Genomic DNA, 9,480 nt, shown 5'->3' on the forward strand with positions numbered 1-9,480 from the left:
TGACCCGTTGTCGATCGGCCAATATCCCAAGTGATACATCTCCAATGTATCTACTTATCCAAACACTTTTTCCCTTGTTTTGGACTCTAACTTGCATGATTTGAATGAAACTAACCCGGACTGACGCTGTTTTCAGCAGAACTGCAATGATGTTGTTTTATGTGAAGAAAAGAAAAGTTCTCGGAATGTCCTGAAAATCCGCAGAGGCACTTTTTGGAATTAATAAGAATTTTTGGGCGAAAGAAATACAACAGGGGGCCCACACCCTGTCCACGAGACAGGGGGCGCCCCCCCTATACGGCGCGCCCCCTATCTCGTGGGCCCCCTGGACCTCCACCAACCTCAACTCCAACTCCATATATTCAGGTTCGGGGAGAAAAAAATCAGAGAGAAAGTTTCATCGCGTTTTACGACACGGAGCCGCCGCCAAGACCTAATCTCTCTCGGGAGGGCTGATGTGGAGTCCGTCCGGGGCTCCGGAGAGGGGGATTCATCGTCGTCGTCATCATCAACCATCCTCCATCACCAATTTCATGATGCTCACCGCCGTGCGTGAGTAATTCCATCGTAGGCTTGTTGGACGGTGATGGGTTGGATGAGATTTACCATGTAATCAAGTAAGTTTTGTTAGGGTTTGATCCCTAGTATCCACTATGTTCTGAGATTGATGTTGCTATGACTTTGCTATGCTTAATGCTTGTCACTAGGGCCCGAGTGCCATGATTTCAGATCTGAACCTATTATGTTTTCATGAATATATGTGTGTTCTTGATCCTATCTTGCAAGTCTATAGTCACCTATTATGTGTTATGACCCGACAACCCCGAAGTGACAATAATCGGGATACTTCTCGGTGATGACCATAGTTTGAGGAGTTCATGTATTCACTATGTGCTAATGCTTTGTTCCGGTTCTATATTAAAAGGAGGCCTTAATATCCCTTAGTTTCCGCTAGGACCCCGCTGCCACTGGAGGGTAGGACAAATGATGTCATGCAAGTTCTTTTCCATAAGCACGTATGACTATTTACGGAATACATCCCTACATTACATTGATGAACTGGAGCTAGTTCTATGTCACCCTATGTTATAGCTATTACATGAGGAATCGCATCCGACATAATTATCCATCACTGATCCATTGCCTAAGAGCTTTTCATATATTTTTCTTCGCTTATTTACTTTTCCGTTACTATTGTTACAACTACTTCAAAAACCCAAAAACTATTATCTTTACTTTTTCCACCGTTACCTTTATTATCATACTACTTTGCAACTAAATAATTTGCTGCAGATACTAAGTTATCCAGGTGTGTTTGAATTGACAACTCAACTGCCAATACTCAAGAATATTCTTTGGCTCCCCTTGTGTCGAATCAATTAATTTGGGTTGAATACTTTACCCTCGAAAGCTGTTGCGATGCCCTACACTTGTGGGTTATCAAGACTAATTTCTGGCGCCGTTGCCGGGGAGGATAGCTCTATTCTCTGAGTCACTTGGGATTTATATCTATTGATCACTATGAAGAATTTGACAGATGACAGGACTACGATTTTGCCCTCAACTACGAGGGGAGGTAAGGAACTGCCATCTAGCTCTGAACTAGATTCTCCTTCCGTTATTAGTAAGCTTGCGACACCTAAACCTGCTACTGCTATGAATTCTGATACGTCACATGTTATTGATGATGCCACTTCTGCTATGCATGATGAAACTACTTCTGTGCGTAATACGACTTTGCCATTAGGTGAATTTCTTGATGAACAGCTTGCTAGAGTTAGGGGGAATGAAATTATTGAATATGCTATTATTGATGATAGTGATGATGAAAATTCTCCCAATGATTATGAATTTCATGTTGTTCCCGAGGGTTATGTTATGAATGAAGAAGCTTCTAGAGCTATCTTTGCTTGCAATGATAGATATGATCTTAAGAAATTATTAGCTAAATGGAAGCAGCAGTCTCTTAATGCTAGAATGAAACCTGACCCTGCTTTTGCTACTTCACCTATCTGTGTTACTGATGAGGATTATGAATTTTCTGTTGATCCTGAGATTATTACTTTAGTAGAATCTGATCCTTTTTATGGCCTTGAATTTGAAACTGTTGTGGCACATCTTACCAAGTTAAATGATATAGCTACCCTGTTTACTCATGATGAGAAGTCTCGCTATTGTTATATCCTTAAGATATTTCCGTTCTCATCAAAGGGTGATGCTAAGACTTGGTATAATTCTCTTGCTCCTGGTTGTGTGCGTAGTCCCCGGGATATGATTTATTACTTCTCTGCTAAATATTTCCCTGCTCATAAGAAACAAGCTGCCTTGTGGGAAATATATAATTTTGTGCAAATCAAAGAAGAGAATCTCCTACAAGCTTGGGGGAGGCTTCTCCGCTTACTTAATGCTTTGCCTGATCATCCTCTCAAGAAAAATGAAATACTTGATATCTTTTATAATGGACTAACCGATGCTTCCAAGGACTACTTGGATAGTTGTGCTGGTTGTGTTTTCAGGGAAAGAATAGTCGACGAAGCTGAAATACTATTGAATAATATGTTGACTAATGAAAATAATTGGACTCTTCCTGAGCCAATTCCCGAGGCAATTCCTGAACCAATTGAGACAACTCCTGAGCCTATTCCTGAACCCACTCCGAAGAAGAGATGTGTTTTATTTCTCAGCCCTGAAGATATGCAAGAGGCATAGAAATCAATGAAAGAAAAAGGTATCAAAGCTGAAGATGTTAAGAATTTACCTCCTATTGAAGAAATACATGGTCTTAATATACCGCCTGTTGAAGAACCACATTGTCTTGATAACCCGACATAGGTAGTAAAGGTAAATTATCTCTATAGATATGATAAAGTTGAAATCCCCTCTACTAAATTTCATAGCCCATGCTTAGATGAATTTGATGACTTTATGGCTAGACAAGAAAGTTTTAGTGCTTATGTTGGTAGAGAGTTAAATAATAATGCTTTCAAGGTAGGACGCGTAAGCGATAATATGGCTAGAGTTAAAGATGAACTCAAACTCATAGCAAATATGCTTCTATGGTTACTACTCAAGCTGAGAAAGTACTCAAAGCTCAAAATGATTTGCTTGATGAATTAAATAATAAAAATGACTTTGCTGTTAGACTGGCTACTAGAACTGGTAGAATGACTCAGGAACCTTTGTATCCTGAAGGCCACCCTAAGAGAATCGAGCAAGATTCTCAGAGAAATAATTTAGAGGCACCTAGTTCTTCTAAAAAGAAGAAAAAGAAAAATGATAGGACTGTGCATGCTTCTAGTGAACCTTCTGTAGACACACCTGAGAATCCCAATGATATTTATATTTCTGATGCTGAAACACAATCAGGTGATGAACATGAACCTAGTGATAATGTTAATGATAATGTTCATGTTGATGCTCAACCTAGCAAAAACAATGAAGTAGAGATTGAACCTGCTATTAATCTTGATAACCCACAATCAAAGAATCAACGTTATGATAAGAGAGATTTTGTTGCTAGGAAGCACAATACAGAAAGAGAACCATGGGTTCAGAAACCCATGCCCTTTCCTCCTAAACCATCCAAGACAAAGGATGATGAGGATTCTGAGCGCTTTGCTGAAATGATTAGACCTATTTTCTTATGTATGTGCTTAACTGATATGCTCAAAGTAAACCCTTATGCTAAGTATGTGAAGGATATCATTACAAACAAAAGAAAGATACCGGAAGCTGAAATTTCCACCATGCTTGCTAATTACACTTTTAAGGGTGGAATACCAAAGAAACTTGGAGATCCGGGTGTACCAACTATACCATGCTCCATTAAAAGAAATTATGTTAGAACTGCTTTATGTGATCTTGGAGCCGGTGTTAGTGTTATGCCTCTCTCTTTATATTGTAGACTTGAATTGAATAAGTTGACACCTACTGAAATATCTTTGCAAATGGCTAATAAATCAACTTCTATACATGTCGGTATTTGTGAGGATGGGCCTGTTGTGGTTGCAAATGTCACTATCTTAATGGACTTTGTTATTCTTGATATTCCTGAGGACGATAGTATGTCTATTATCCTTGGTAGACATTTTATTAATACTACAGGGGTTGTTATTGATTGCAACAAAGGCAATGTCACTTTTCATGTTAATGGTAATGAGCATACGGTACACTTTCCGAGGAAACAATCTCAAGTTCATAGCATCAATTCTATTGGAAAAGTTCCAACTATTATTATTGGAGGTTTTGAATTTCCTCTCCCTACTGTCAAGAAAAAGTATGATATTCTTATTGTTGGGGATTTTCATATCCCCATTGAGGTAACTTAGTGTCATTCGAAATTTCTTTGGTTCCGTGTTATTCGGAATGAGTTTGTTAACAAGACTTGATCAACCTTGTTAGTGGATTCATTTTGATGATCATGAGATGGATGAAACTAGAAGGCACAACCTTCTGTACCCACTTTTTACTTTCTATTATTTAGAATAAATAAAGCAAAAATAGTATTATCTGTCTGTTTTCTGAATTATCCGTGTATTAAAAATTATCCCGAAAATAAAAGTGCTCCAAATGCCCTGCAAATGTAGTATGATTTTTTATGGAATATTTGAGGATTTTAGGCACTGAAAACACTGCAGGAGGGGCAAGCACCAGGTCAAGAGAGTGGAGGGCGCCCCCCCTTGATAGGGCGAGCCCCCCTGTCTCGTGGGCCCCTGGTGGCCCCCCTCCACTTATGCCAGCACCCACACACTTCATCTTCTACCCAAAAAAATCCCCATCCAGCTCAAGCACGTGTTCTAGCTCTTTTTGCTGCGATTTTTGATCTCCTTGCTCAAAGCTCCATTTACAAAGCTGCTTTGGGAGATTGTTGCTTGGTATGTGACTCCTCCATTAGTCCAATTAGTTTTTGTTCTAGTGCTTTATTAATTGCAAATTTTTGCTGCATATGTGACCTTGTTCTTGAGCTTGCATGTTAAATTTATCAGGTCCCAAGCAATTCTAATGCATGATATAGGCTCTAGGCACTTGTAGGAGTAGTTGCTACCAATCTTGTTTAGTTTTATTCACTTTTATTTTGAAGTTACTAAAATTTCAGAAATTTTCAGAAAAAGAATTGTGCTTAGAAGAATGTACCAAGGTGGTTCCTCGGCAAAGAAAGGGCCAAGGATTGCTATACGTGAGCAAGATGTTGAATTGCCGAGGGACGCGGATGTACGAGCTTGTGAGTGGCCATCCGATGATTTTATGGTCGAATCAGGCTTCAAGGAGGAATTTGACGCGTATGTTCATAATGCCGAGCTGGAGGACTTCTTACAAGATAAGTGTCCACAGTAGTATCAATTGACTAATTCTTTTGTGTGGTGGTTCAAATATAACTATGTGCGTAATTCTCCTAGTGTCATATTTGATATTTGTGATACATCTTATACCATGGATTTAGAGGATTTCACATCTTCTTGCAAACTCCCGCAGTGGGGTAATATTAATGATCCTCACAAATCTATATTTAGAGATTTTCTTGCTAGTATTACTGTGGGAGAATCTAGGGACATAGCACAAGCTACCATAGGGAGCATTCATTTTCCTGCTATACATTATTTTACTCTCTTTATTGGTAGATGCATTAACGGTAAAGACGAAGCATGTCACATGTGTGTCCCTTATCTATGTTTCCTCAAGAGTGTTGTGTTAGGTTATAAAGGTTATAACTTGGGGGCAATAGTTGCGCGTAGGTTACAGAATAATAGTAGAAAGGGAAATTTATTTGGAGGAATTTATGCAACCCGTGTGGCTAATTATCTTGGTATAGCCCCACGAGAGGGAGATATGATAATACCTCCTGTTTAGTTGGATTCTGAGGCTATGGTCCATCATCAATTTCTTGGGAGGAATGAACAATTCCTCCAATATCGACTAATCTATGACAGACGCAATGTCGTCCATGTTACTCTTCCTGCTCCCTACCATTTTGATTACCAGGCAAAAGGAAGATATGTTGTCACCAGGGAGGAAGCAGCTGAACACGAGAGGAGAGCGGAGGCAGCTCGCCAACACGCTGCAGCTCAGGAGGTGGTTGCCGCTGCATCTCAGTACGACCCCAGTTTCACTTACGGACATCAGCCAGGCGGTCCTTGGTACTAGACCAACTTAGGCCAAAAGCCTAAGCTTGGGGGAGTACATATTTCTCACCAACTTTACATTCATGTTCACACACTAGTCATCGGTGCTCATACTCTTTCATTGTATTATCCATGCTAGTTTAAATTTCCTTTTCTAGCTTTCTTCTTTGTGTGCTTGATAAACCTTAAGAAAAACCAAAAAAATAGTTCGTTTAATTTTCATGCTTGTAGTAGAAATTAAAATGAAAACCCAAAAAGATTTCGAGTTCTTCTTCTTACTTGTTGGGAGCTTTCCCGTGTAAATAGTTTTATTTTCTTTTCTTTCCTTTGGGGGTCGAGAAGACCATATTGAAAATGCTTAGTTGCTCTCATATGCATGATTGTTTATTTAACTTAGAGCCCATATTACTTGTCTTCTCTCTTGAGTTGAATGCTTGCAGATTCCAGCTTAGTCCAATGCACATGCACTCTTATTATTATACACATCGTTCGGTCGTGCAAGTGAAAGGCAATAATGACAATATATGGTGAACTTATTGAGATGAGAAAAGCTGGTATGAACTCGACCTCTCTTGTTTTTGTAAATATGATGAGTTCATCGTTTCTGAGTCAGCTATTATGAAGTAAACATATTTGCAATGACATTTAGAGATTATAGTTGCTTGTGCCATGCTTGATTAGCTATGAGTTATAATGGTTTACCTTGTGTGCCAACATGCTATTAGAATGATTATGATGTGGTATGATGGGATGGTATCCTCCTTTGAATGAATTGAGTGACTCGACTTGGCATATGTTCACGCATGCAGTTGAATCAAATCAACATAGCCTTCATGATATTTATGTTCATGGTGGATTATATCCTACTCATGCTTGTATTTGGTGTGAATTAATTCTAATGCATGTTTATGACTGTTGTCGCTCTCTCAGTTGGTCGCTTCCTAGTCTTTTGCTAGCCTTCACCTGTACTAAGCGGGAATACTGCTTGTGCATCCAAACTCCTTAAGCCCCAAAGTTTTTCCATATTAGTCCACTATACCTTCCTATATGCGGTATTTACCTGCCGTTCCAAGTAAATTTGTATGTGCCAATCTCCAAACCTTCAAATGAAATTCTGTTTTGTATGCTCGAGCAGCTCATGTTACAACTAGGGCTGCCTATATCTTCCATGCTAGGTGGGTTATTCTCAAGAGGAGTGGACTTTGCTCCTCATTCACGAGAAAGGGCCGGTAACCCGGATGCCCAGTCCCATGATCCAAAAAGATCAAAGCAAATCAAAATAATTAAACAAAACTCCCACAGGGCTGTTGTTAGTTGGAGGCACTCGTTGTTTCGAGCAAGCCATGGATTGAATGCTTGTTGGTGGTTGGGGGAGTATAAACCTTTACCATTCTGTTTGGGAACTGCCTATAATGCATGTAGTATGGAAGATACAACCATCTCATAGTTGTTGCGTTGACAGCAAAAGTATGCCGCTCAAAATGTTATTCAATCTCTATTTTAAAATCAAGCTCTGGCACCTCTACAAATCCCACCTTCCCTCTGTGAAGGGCCTATCTATTTACTTTTATGTTGAGTCATCACCCTTCTTATTAAAAAGCACCCGCTGGAGAGCACACTGTCATTTGCATTCATTACTATTGGTTTATATTGGGTATGACTTGACTGGATCTCTTTTACCATGAATTACAATGTTTAGTCAGTCCTTGATCTTTAAAGGTGCTCTGCATTTGTGTTTTGCGGTCTCAGAAAGGGCTAGCGAGATACCATTTTGTTATATCATGTTATGATTATTTTGAGAAAGTGTTGTCATCCGAGTTTTATTATTATGGCTCGCTAGCTGGTTATGCTATTGATATGAGTAATTGTGAGACCTAAGTGTTACTGTGAGTATGGTTAGTGCATAATATTTGCTGAAACTTGAATGCTGGCTTTTCATGTTTACAACAACAAAAGAAAACAGAGTTTGTAAAAGTTTTTCTTTATCACTTTCAGTTTATCAACTGAATTGCTTGAGAACAAGCAAAGGTTTAAGCTTGGGGGAGTTGATACGTCTCCAACGTATCTACTCTTCCAAACACTTTTGCCCTTGTTTTGGACTCTAACTTGCATGATTTGAATGAAACTAACCCGGACTGACGCTGTTTTCAGCAGAACTGCCATGATGTTGTTTTATGTGTAGAAAAGAAAAGTTCTCAGAATGTCCTGAAAATCCACGGAGGCACTTTTTGGAATTAATTAGAATTTCTGGGCGAAAGAAATACACCAGGGGGCCCACACCCTGTCCACGAGACAGGGGGCGCACCCCCCCCCTATAGGGTGCGCCCCCTATCTTGTGGGCCCCCTGGACCTCCACCGACCTCAACTCCAACTCCATATATTCACGTTCGGGGAGAAAAAAATTAGAGAGAAAGTTTCATCGCGTTTTACGACACGGAGCCGCCACCAAGCCCTAATCTCTCGGGAGGGCTGATCTGGAGTCCGTTCGGGGCTCCGGAGATGGGGATTAATCGCCGTCGTCATCATCAACCATCCCCCATCACCAATTTCATGATGCTCACCGCTGTGCATGAGTAATTCCATCGTAGGCTTGCTGGACGGTGATGGGTTGGATGAGATTTACCAAGTATTCAAGTTAGTTTTGTTAGGGTTTGATCCCTAGTATCCACTATGATCTGAGATTGATGTTGCTATGACGTTGCTATGCTTAATGCTTGTCACTAGGGCCCGAGTGCCATGATTTCAGATCTGAACCTATTATGTTTTCATGAATATATGTGTGTTCTTGATCCTATCTTGCAAGTCTATAGTCACCTACTATGTGTTATGATCTGGCAACCCCGAAGTGACAATAATCGGGACCACTCCCGGCGATGACCGTAGTTTGAGGAGTTCATGTATTCACTAAGTGTTAATGCTTTGTTCCGGTTCTCTATTAAAAGGAGGCCTTAATATCCCTTAGTTTCCGCTAGGACCCCGCTGCCATGGGAGGGTAGGACAAAAGATGTCATGCAAGTTCTTTTCCATAAGCACGTATGACTATTTACGAAATACATGCCTACATTACATTGATGAACTGGAGCTAGTTCTGTGTCACCCTATGTTATAGCTATTACATGAGGAATCGCATCCGGCATAATTATCCATCACTGATCCATTGCCTACGAGCTTTTCATATATTGTTCTTCGCTTATTTACTTTTCCATTGCTATTGTTACAACTACTACAAAAACCCAAAAACTATTATCTTTACTTTTGGCACCGTTACCTTTATTATCATACTACTTTGCTACTAAATACTTTACTGCAAATACTAAGTTATCCAGGTGTGGTTGAATTGACAACTCAACTACTAATACTC

This window comes from Triticum aestivum, chromosome 4B (genome assembly GCF_018294505.1).
Source record: "Triticum aestivum cultivar Chinese Spring chromosome 4B, IWGSC CS RefSeq v2.1, whole genome shotgun sequence".
NCBI classification, from domain to species: domain Eukaryota; kingdom Viridiplantae; phylum Streptophyta; class Magnoliopsida; order Poales; family Poaceae; genus Triticum; species Triticum aestivum.